This window comes from Mandrillus leucophaeus, unplaced genomic scaffold, assembly GCF_000951045.1.
Source record: "Mandrillus leucophaeus isolate KB7577 unplaced genomic scaffold, Mleu.le_1.0 Scaffold229, whole genome shotgun sequence".
NCBI lineage: Eukaryota > Metazoa > Chordata > Mammalia > Primates > Cercopithecidae > Mandrillus > Mandrillus leucophaeus.
In genome coordinates this window covers 1,791,301-1,802,471 of record NW_012102354.1, presented here as the reverse complement: position 1 = coordinate 1,802,471, position 11,171 = coordinate 1,791,301, and positions in this window count along the sequence as shown.

The following is an 11,171-nucleotide window of genomic DNA, read 5'->3' as shown; positions in this document are numbered from 1 at the left end:
AAGAAAAAGCAGGTAGACACGGTGAGAAGGTGGTGCCACTGGGACACATATGTGGGCAGACTCAGTGCAAATGCAGCCCTTCAGAAATGCCCCTCATTGTTGGTGCCTTAAACTGACTTATAAGGAGGAAAAAAGGTAGTTTTCCACCCTGCTATAAGCACAGACCATTCTAATCTTCCTCATCTGGTATCACAGGACAGGGACCAAGGACACAGAACAGTTACAGACTGAGCTGGACCCACTCTCATCCCCATTGAAGAGGAAACATAGCTAACCCCAAACCTCTAAGAAGGCTGAACTGGAGTGCATCAGTAATTTCACTCCAGCATAGACAGGTCAGAAGAGCCACAAAGGAGAAGAAAGAAAGAAAAGGAGATAGAGGACGAAGGCAAGAAGAAGGAAGAGATAGAGAGGGATCTCCCACTATCCCAGACCTAAGCAACCGACCAGGTAGAGTTTTCTTCTCCTGTTCCTTTGGATGCCCCCCCCCTACACATTTTTCATATTACCCTTTCCAGAATCTGGAATGAAAATTCCACCCACAAAACAGCTCATTCACCCACCCCTTCCCACCAACCACCACAATGGGACTCTCTCTGCTCATAGATCACCTGCCCATATTAACAAATATCAATCTATTTTCCATAGACAGGGAAATAAGCAAGATCTAGATCATGGAGACAAAGAAAGAAGGATGGAATTGCTGAGAGAAAGAAGAGCGAAGTGACTATAGTTCACTTTTGAGGTTTATAAAACAATTTTAAGACTGACATCTGACCTATGATCTCTGAAGGCTCTGGAATCCCTTTTTCAGGTTTATTTTCCCATATGCTGAAGAAGTAAGAGGGAAAAGGTCCAAACATCAGTTTTAGGGTTTAGTTCTGTTTGACACTTTTGCTCCAAGGAAAATTTCACTTTAATATTAATTGACTGTTAAGATTTATCAGTAGTGCTAAAAAGTCCCTATTGCTTAGCTTATTCTAGAATAACTATAAATGTTGTAGAAATTATGGATAGGTGAGTGGGTGGATGGATGAGTTGGTGCATAGGTGGATAAGGGATGGATGGATGGATGAATGAATAGGAAGATGGATGGGTGGATGGAGAGATGAACAGGTAAATGGATATGGATGAATAAATGGATGGATAGATGGGTGGATAAATGGGTAGATCTCTATATCACAAAGAGAAATTTATTCTTTGCTTTCAGACAGTAGAATTTTTAAACAGTGGTCATTAGGAGTTGGCATATGGCATTGGAAATGGTACCATAACTAATTTAGCTTTCTATGTGACTGAAGTATATTTAGTCAAACCCACCAAACTCATACAAAGACTGCTTTCTCATCAAGTGACATTTTTCAGCCATTCTTGGATTCGCTTTCCACTCCATCCCTCAGATATCTAATTTTCTCCTACAGCAAATATTACACCCACTAGAAGAGAATTCCAGCATCCCTACCACCAGCTCTGACCTCTGTCCTGACCTCCTATTCTGACCTCCTGTCTTCTCTCCTGCTGTCTCCTTTGTGTTCATCTGGATGCCCCAGTATCACTTCAATCCCAACATGCCTATACAAATGCTGACATCTCCCTTCCTCATGTCAATCCTGGTCCCTTATCTAACTCCTCTATTTCTAAAGACATAATATCTCCATTCTCCAAAGTTTTAATAATAAACCTAAAATCAGTTTTTATTTTCTTCCCTCCATACATGATCAGTCACTATGTCATTTTATCTCATTTTTACAAAAACCTTTTGAAAATCCTCCAACCTCTGATTTTTCCTCTTCACAATCAGTGCTATGCACGTACTTATTCATTCACTTATGTATTAATGCTACTCAAAGTATTCATGCCAATTCATGTATTGGTGCTGAGGGATTCAGCACCAAGCATATGCACTAGGGATTCAGAGATGAATAAAACACAATTGATGACCCGAAGTATCCAAAAATCTCAGTTAATACTTTATAAAATATTACATTGACTATGTCTGTATCCTTCTCAAAATTTTTGGCAGGTCCTTTATTGTCTGAGGTCTATAACCATTGCCAAAAAATGGTTGTATTCTTGGTCTTGGAGGCTGGGTTTTGGTGCAAACTGAATTTAGTGCTTATAGAATAACTACTTTGAGTTGCAACCAGCTATATCAGAACTTGTGCCCATACCCTATATATTCTCTTCTCAGAGTTATGATGCTGAGACTTGGGATGCTAACTTGGGGCTCAAAGAAATAGCAGAATTGGCTAAAATTAAAATATTGGTGATAAATCAGGTAATCATCTGGAGCTAGGGATGCTGATGCTGAAAGAGCATAAAAAAGAATACTAACAATAATAGTAAAAACACTCTCTTAGAATGTAAGAAATCAAGAAGCATAACCCCAAGTTAGCAGTGCTGGCACTTCTAAACCACACTGGGAACGGACCCTAAAAATATCAGAATGGCTCCTGGGAGGACCTCCATGATCTATCCGGCTTAGCATTCCCTCTGATGGGGATCCCAAAGGAAAATTCTCAATAAAAACAATACTAATGAATTTTAAAAAGAAGGAAAAGAAAAGAAAGAAGTTGAGGGAAAAGTTGACATTATAAGAAGGCTCAATCAACTACAGAGGGAAATTGGGTCTTTTCGGATTAAGAAGAATTTCTGTCTCTAAAAAAAGCACACTCTCCCTGTCATTCTGATGCTCAAATCCCAGAAATCTTCACTCTGAGGGCTGTAGGGGGAAGGGAAAACAAAAGGAGACATAAAAGAGAATGTGAACCTGATAGGCTAAAGCTCCCTTCCCCCCACACTTTGGATTTTCAGCTGGGTTAGGGACTTTGGGGCGGGAGATTCTCTGAAGGCTGTGATTTACCCACAGAAAGAAGAAAGTGAGCTGGGTAGAAACTAGCTCCAACACATAGAAAATCTACAGATGGGCAGCACGCACTGAGTGCATGCCCTTCCTGAACAGAGCACAGAGGCCAGGCCCAGATAGGAATCAATGTAGGTGATTTCAGTCATGAAAACCTAGAATATCAAAAGCAGAAAAAAATCTTTACATTCTATCTCAGGAACCAGAAGCTGATAGATGCAGATAAACAAGGACTGGAACCTGATGGACTGCCTGAAGCTCCAGGAACAGTCATTTCACTTTTTCTCACCACTTATTGTCTTCTCAAAGAGATTAACAGATTAATTTACTTCACTGGCTTTAATATTCAAACATAGCCAAAAGGGTTGGGTTTGTTGGCCCTGTATCTCTTTCAGAGACAATCAGATGCTGCTAAACTTTTAACCCCTAGTCTTGGGAGAGAATGAAGACTCTCACTAAGGGTATGGCTTCTGAGTATCTGAGGAGGAGAAAGGGCAGCAATAGAAGTGAATAGGCACCCAAGGCTATTGGCTTTAGAGGAAGATTTGAATCTCAACTCTGCCACCTGCTTAGCTACTTGATCCCAAAAATCTCTCTAACTCTATGTGAACCTCAGGTTTCTCTTTTGTAAGCTGGGACTCACCTACCTTGCAGAATTTGAAAAGGATCAACTAAGACAGTGTACCTGGGACAAGTATTGCCTCTCTTTCCATTTCTTTCCCTACTAGATTTGATGTTTTTCCTTAAGCCAGTTCTAGGTCAACATTCTAATTCCCCTACTCTACTTAATTGTGGCCACCATTTTGCCTGTCAGTGTTGACCAGCTCTGCCCAGTGACAGTGAAGGAGATAGATTTGGATGTGCTTTTCCTTCCCAGCTACAATTCTTGGGGAATTTTAAGTGGGGGGAGGAATTCTCTGTATCATCTGAGTTAATAATGGAACTAGTGATAGAGGATTCTGCAGCCAACAGACCACCACTTTGGTTATCAGTCCTCACTGCTGGAAGGTCCTTCTTCCCTCAACCTGACACTCTATTCTTGGACATACCTCAACCACTGGCCAGGAAACCTGAGTTCTGTCTATGCTCTGCCATTAACTTGCTAGATTATCATGTGCAGCTAATTTATCCTCTTAGAACTTCATTTTCCAATGCATAGACATGCTTTGGATAATAAACATGCTTGACCCACCACAGAAAGTAGTCATAAAGATCACAACAGATTTAAAAGATAAAAATGTTTTACAAGTGTAAGACCTTATTAATGTTATTTGTATCTGGGTAGCTTCAAGGAAGAAATGGAAACTATTTGAGAGGAGGGTGCCAACTTCAAGAAGAGCCTGCCCTTATGAACTGAAAGAATGGAAAGAAAGGAGGGAAGGAAGAAGGAAGAAAAGATGGAAGCAGGAAGGTAGGGAGGGAGGAAGGAAGGGAGAGAGGGAGAGAGGGAGAGAGGGAGGGAGGAAGGGAGGAAGGGAGGGAGGAAGGAAGGAAGGAAGGAAGGAAGGACGGACGGAAGGACGGACGGACGGACGGACTAGGCAAATTCTACCCCATGTCTGACAAGCTGCTCTGTTTCTATATGTGCTTGGAAGAGTTAGGAGGATCAGAGAAAATTTGTGTATTTACAAGCTAAGCAAAGAGAAAAATGCCACCATAAAGATTGAGGGGGAGGGAGGGATAATATAATAAAGCAATACAGAGTGTCCTATAACCACAGAAACAATAACAACGCTAAAACAGAAATAGCTTATTGAGTTAAAACAAGAGTAAATCTGTCAGAACAGCCCATAGAAACTCTCATCTTATGATAGTAAAAAGCCTCTACCAGGCCTATTGTCTTATACTTTCATTAAACTACAGTTTTATAAGCTAAATTATTGCCAGTTCTTGCTCAATTCCCAGAATGAAATCTAGTTAAACTCTTAATTTGGGAGATATATCATTTGCAATTGACAAGGACTTAATAGACATTTCCCAAAGCCTGACTTGACTTAGGAAAACAGGGAACCGAGGCATAGAAGCACTAAGCCCAACATTTTGGGTTTGCGATGTTATCTATATGTGACTGATTGTGACTGCATGGAGGGGACAGTCCAGGCCACTCTCTTAGACTCCCCAGGCACTTTCTGACAAAGGCAGAGTGGAACAGGGAAGCTGATGTTTCTCTCCTTCAGCTAAGAGGGAGTTCACATCTCAGGGGAAGGTAAAGTTCAAACCAGACAGCACTACTCCCTCGTTAGCAAACTAGTCCTTGCAAGTCTCCACACCCACCCAGCACTATATGTACCAAGCAGCCTGTAGCTGAGGAATGTGAGCATGCCCTTGCAGGTTCAGCACTGGCTCTGAACCACTTACCTTACCCAATCCCTGGATTAATTTGCCCTCAATTCTCTTTGCTTCTAAAGGGATTGATTGCCTGCTTTGTCTGTTTCCAACTTCTACTAACTATGTCATGGTTCTCCACTACCATATCCTGAAGTTGTTCTTCCAGAAAGCCTGCCTACAGCTGCCAGCCTCCCAAGCCAATGCAACCCCACGGCCTCCGTTGGGCTCTGTTTTTTGAAAGACAAGTCCTCTCCCTCCTAGGATCGCCCAGACAAATAAGCAGAGACTAGACATTAACTGCTACACACAGAACTATTAATGGACAGGGATCCGAGCATTGGAAGGTACACATGCTGCCCTGGGCTCTTAGTGCAATGGAGAATTAGGTATTGGGTAAGTTAACGTAAAGGAGTGCACTTTGGATAAAGTTATCTAAGTACCCGTTTGGCTATGACTGCCTGGATTTTCTCTGGTATCTGGTGGACAAGCATTTCTGTGGCAGTGTCTCAGAAAAGCATTCTTGTTTTCAGTGCCACCTACATATCCAGTTTTATAAGTGAAATTATTTCCACTAGTTGAAAACTGCCAAACATTATCTAAGGACTTGATAGAGCCATGTTATTTTTTTATACTGCTTAGCACCCCCACACAATAGCCACCAACCTACCTTCCACTTATTCAAACCCCAGCCCCACTCCCACATCCCCCAGCCCCATACCTCACCCACATACACAAACCAAATAAATATTCTTCCCAGGCTCCATCTCCCTGACTGCAGGCCTGATTCAAGCTTTTCCCTCTAAGTGAAATGATCTGTTGCACAAAGCAAACTTCTCCCAGCCTTCACAACCTTGATCAAATCTCACCCCTTCCATGCAGCCTTCCTTGGTTCCACCATGTTTGAAGTAATCTCTCATCCCTAGGATGCCAAGGCACCATGCTTCTAGTCCCATTAAAGCATTTACCCTTGTCCACCTAGTATAAATGGGAGAATTACTGAGAAAGAAACTGGTATGAACATTGTTTTCCCTATATCCATCTATATTCATTGTTGGAATAAGGGAGCCAACAATGTTTTCTTTCCAAGATCCAAGTTGATTTTTTACAAACACATACGTGTGCACGCACACACACACACACACACAGAGATTCAGGAAGGAAGGGATTTATGTTTCAGGCCCATTAAAAAAGACTGAGGTCAGGTGGTTGCAGGAGAAGCATGGACATGAGTGCTGTAAGGGGAAAAGGAGAAGCCAACAGAGGTGAGGAGAGTTGAAGTTTCTTTTGAGACAGAGGTTAAGGAAAGATGCTAGTGCCCTCACTTAGAGGCAATGCCCTGGATGGGTGGGGATAGGAGACTAGGGGGGCTGTTGGATGGCAGTCTGCAGTCACTGGGAGAGGCATAAGAGGGGCATCTCTGTGACTTCCCACAGAGCATCAGGACTGGGAGACAGAGGAACAGGATCACTCTCTACATGGCCACTGTCTAGACAAAATGGCAAATGTGAAAATGAAAATGAAAACACCATGGACCAAGTACCTGGTTCCTCCCCAGTTTGGGGAACCAGGTAAGCCCTGGACTCTTCTATGATCTCATAGAGTTAGGTAGGAAACCCTAATAATGACTAAGATTTAATTTCTCAGCAAACAAGTAGATGGAGACTCATAACAGATACACTTTGATCTATTAAAGTAAAGAATGACGACGTGGATTGTATTAAAAATTCAACCCTGCTACACTGGTGTTCAATCCCTTATGGGTGTGCCTTCCCCCACTGGATTGGAAACCCTTGGAATCAATACTCTTCTCCTCCCTCTTCTCATGCTTCCCTACCCCACCTCAAGTTTTCCTAGACTACATTATCGAAAACAGTCCCCCTCACCCCAGGTCGCAAAATAAAAACTAAAGGAAATGGTGCCATTTCACCGGTTGCAAGCCACAACCAAAAAAGGCAAGTGGGGAAGTCATCTTTCCATAAATCCCCAATTCTGCTGGAAAAGCAGACAAAGGCAGCTGGGGAGCTAGGCTGCTGCTTTGTTTTTGCAACTCTTTCCATTGCAGTGCCCTTTATATATGCAACCCGGGTGAAATGCATCATAAAAGGTGACATTTTATCACAGCAGTTTGTAAATTTTACAGAAGCAGGCGCCCTGTAAATCACCCAGCTTATTCCCTCGCTGACTTTATTACAGCAAATCCAGTCATGGATAAACTGTATGCCAGTTTACTTGAAATTTATCTTTTTTATTCAAGCTGAACTGAGTCCTTTTAATATTCTTCTCTCTTCTAATGATAAGGCATAATGATAACCTTATTTTCTATTCAGACAGCTTTAAGGACTCTCATTTCTCCAGAAATGCAGTTCCTATTTGGGCCCTCTTTTCTCCCAGAGCCATTTAGAATTTGTTTGTTGTGGCAGAAAATGTGTGTACCTCCCTGCACGAAGTCTTTTAACTCCCTAGAACTTACAGTTATTTTTATTCCTCATTTTCCTAAAGCCTTCTGCTTTCTTGGTCCCAGCCTTTCCCCTTCTACAACAGCTGTGCCCACCCAGCCCATCCCTAGAGTCCCCTCCTCCAGATCAGACATTTAGGGATCAACAGCTACATGGAATTGCTCATCCACCCACCCCCTTGAGCTGCCCAATACATGTGGCTATTGAGCACTCAAAATGCGACTAGTTCAAATTGAGGTGTACCATATGTGCAAAATATGCCCTGGCTCATGAAGATTTTTATATCAATTGCATGTCAACATAATAATTTAGATTAAAAAATAATTTGGTTAAAAAACATACTAAAATTAATTGCACCTGTTTCTTTTTACTTTTTAATGTGGCTACTAGAAAACTTAAAATGGTATTTGTGACTATTGAACTGTGCTACTCTGGGCACATCCTATCGCCTTGCTACGTGAAGACCCACTTTCTCCAAGAAGGTTTCTCTGACCTCTCTCATCACAATGTTCTCCTCCTCCTTTGGCTTCCATTTCACTTACAGTGAAATCTCACAATTTAGAAGGTGATGGTTACTTTTGACATCCCAAGCCCACAGGTTTCTCTGTATAGACCCATGAGAGCAGGGAGAGTATTTTATAGTGACTTAAATTCCCCTTAGCACTTTTGATAGTTATTGGTGCACAGTGAGTGCACAGAACAAGGGTGGATGAATGGATATGAAAGAAACAAACAATTCTTGAACTTCACTGGCACAGTGCCAGGACCTACTGATCAGGATCACAGCTCTCTACTAGATAACAATCTTCTTGAAATGAGGACCCCTCTTCTGACGTCTTCATATCCTTATGGCGCCTGAGTGCTGCAAACAAAGATGTGTTTGAGTGTGTATTAAATTGACTGAGGTCCTATTGCGCCAGGGCACAAGACAAGGGGTTTTCATTAGGCCAAAGAAGCAAGAGCAGACTCAGAAATGGGCTCTCTGCTGGGTGGCATCCACAGCCACAGATTAGCACCTTGACTAATATTACAATTGCTATCTCCTTTCTCTAGACCATTGTATAGGCCTCCACCTGAAACTATATTCCTAGAATATAATGCTTTGATCACATCCTTGCCTCGTGCAAGAATCTACCACGGATCTCTTTTGCCATGGGACAGTGTCTGACTCTTTTTTTTTTTTAACTTTTATTTATTTTTTTAACTTTTAACTTCTATTTTATGAAGGTTTGTTACATAAGTAGACACATGTCGGGGTGGGGGTTGTTGTACATATTATTTCATCACTCAGTACCCAATAGATATCTTCTCTGCTCCTCTCCCTTCTTCCACCCTCCCCACTCAAGTAGACACCAGCATCTGTTGTTTTCTTCTTTATATTGAACCAGGAGACTTGTGGCTAAGGATCATAGCCTCCAGCTTTATCCCTATTCTTACAAAAGATATGATCTCATTCTTTTTTATGGCTGCCTAGTATTCGATGGTATATATGTACCATATTTTCTTTATGCAAACTGTCATTGATGGGCATTAGATTGATTCCATGTCTTTCCTATTGTGAACAGTGCTGCAGTGAACATTCGCAGGCATGTGTCTTTATGGTGGAATGCTTTATATTCTTCTGGGTATATACCAGTAATGCGTTGCTGGGTCGAATGGCAGTTCTGCTTTTAGCTCTTTGAGGAATAGCCATACTGCTTTCCATAATGTTTAAACTAATTTATACTCCCACCAATAGTGTATAAGTGTTCCCTTTTTCTCCACAAACTTGCCAGCATCTGTCTTTTTTTGACTTTTTCATATAGCCATTCTGACTGCTGTGAAATGGTATCTCATTGTGGTTTTGATTTGCATTCCTCTAATGATCAGTGATATTGAGCTTTTCTTCATATGATTGTTGGCCACATGTGCATCTTCTTTTGAGAAGTGTCTGTTTCTGTCCTTTGCCCACTTTTTAACGGGGTTTTTTTCCCTTGTACATTTATTTAAGTTCCTTATAGACGCTGGATATTAGACTTTTGTCAGATACATAGTTGGCAAATATTTTCTCCCATTCTGTAGGCTGTCTGTTTACTCTCTTGATAGTTTCTTTTCTGAGTCCTTTAATATGCCAATCTGCCTCTCCACCCTCATCTCATAGTCCCTAGGACATTCCTTCCAATTAGTCTCCTATCTGTTCTACAAATAGTCCCGGATGTGTGTCCAGGATGATCCTCCTTCCTGTATCAGCCTCTCCTGTCTTCTATGCCCACCTGACCTCTACCTGTGCTAAAGACTTGGTTGAAACCAAGCTGGTGAGCTTCTCCGTGAAGACTCCCAACTCCTCCAGCCCACTCCAATCTTCCCATCCCTGAGCACCTAAAATCCTATTTGTAGTCACTGCCAAGTTCAATGTACCGACATCGTTTTTCTCCAGCCAGATGACAAACCACTCATCTGCAGGAACCATAGCTCATAAACTCTGGCAGAGTACTAGACATGTTGTAATGCTGAGTGAATTTAGGCCAAATTGAATTAAGCCAGTTGAAACACTACTACTCTGAAAATGGTAATATCTAGTGTCTCCACATGGTTGGTAAGGAAGAAGGTAACTCCTAAAACTGGGCACAAACAACTGCAGCACCCTTGAAAGGAAGACCTCTTACACCCGAGGATGAAATAAGCAAGGGCTAAACGAGGAGCCACACCTCACAGGATCTTCACTGGAGGTGATTCTGAGGTCAGGATGAGCTTTTTCTAGGGCCAAGCAAATCCAACTGAGTCTTAGGAAATTAAAACTACGAGGAGCCAAAAAGATTACTTAACTCCTCGTGTTATAGGTGTGAGAACAGTGGCCTAAGATAGGGGAAATGATCTTCCCAGGGCCCAGGGAATAAGCGGTGACCAGGATCAGCTTTGATTGCCAGCCTGGTATGAGAGTGTTTTTCCTTCTATACACAAGGTTCCCAAACCTTGTTCAAGGAACAAGCTATATCAATACCACCTAGAAAGCTTTTCTAAAAATAAACACTGTAGGTCCCCATTTGCAGAAATTTTGAATCACTAGATCTGGGTGATGCAGGGAATCTGCATTTGTAGAAAGCTTCGCAAGTGGCTCTGATACATTGCTAGGTAGAGGCAGTGGCTCCCACACTGTTCCTGGTGGGGCCCCCATGAAGTTGATGCCCTTTTAGGGATCCCCTGGTGAGTGAAAGGGAGTATCAGAAGATGAGCACATGAAATAACTTCCTCCCCATGGCTTACTAGCCAGACTATCTCGCTGAGATCACACAGAGACTGCAGGGGCGGTCAGGGGAAGGTAGGACTGGGAGAAGGAGTAGAGGTTGTGGGAGGCCAAGGGAGAGGGGTGGCACCTCTGTCCAACCCCAAGAGGCTCCTATTTCCTGAAATTCACTGCCCACCTTTATATGCCATTTGGTTAAAAGCTAAACAACCCAGCCAGGCATAGTGGCTCACGTCTGTAAACCCTGCACTTTGGGAGGCTGAGGCAGGCAGATCACTTGAGGTCAGGAGTTCAAGACCAG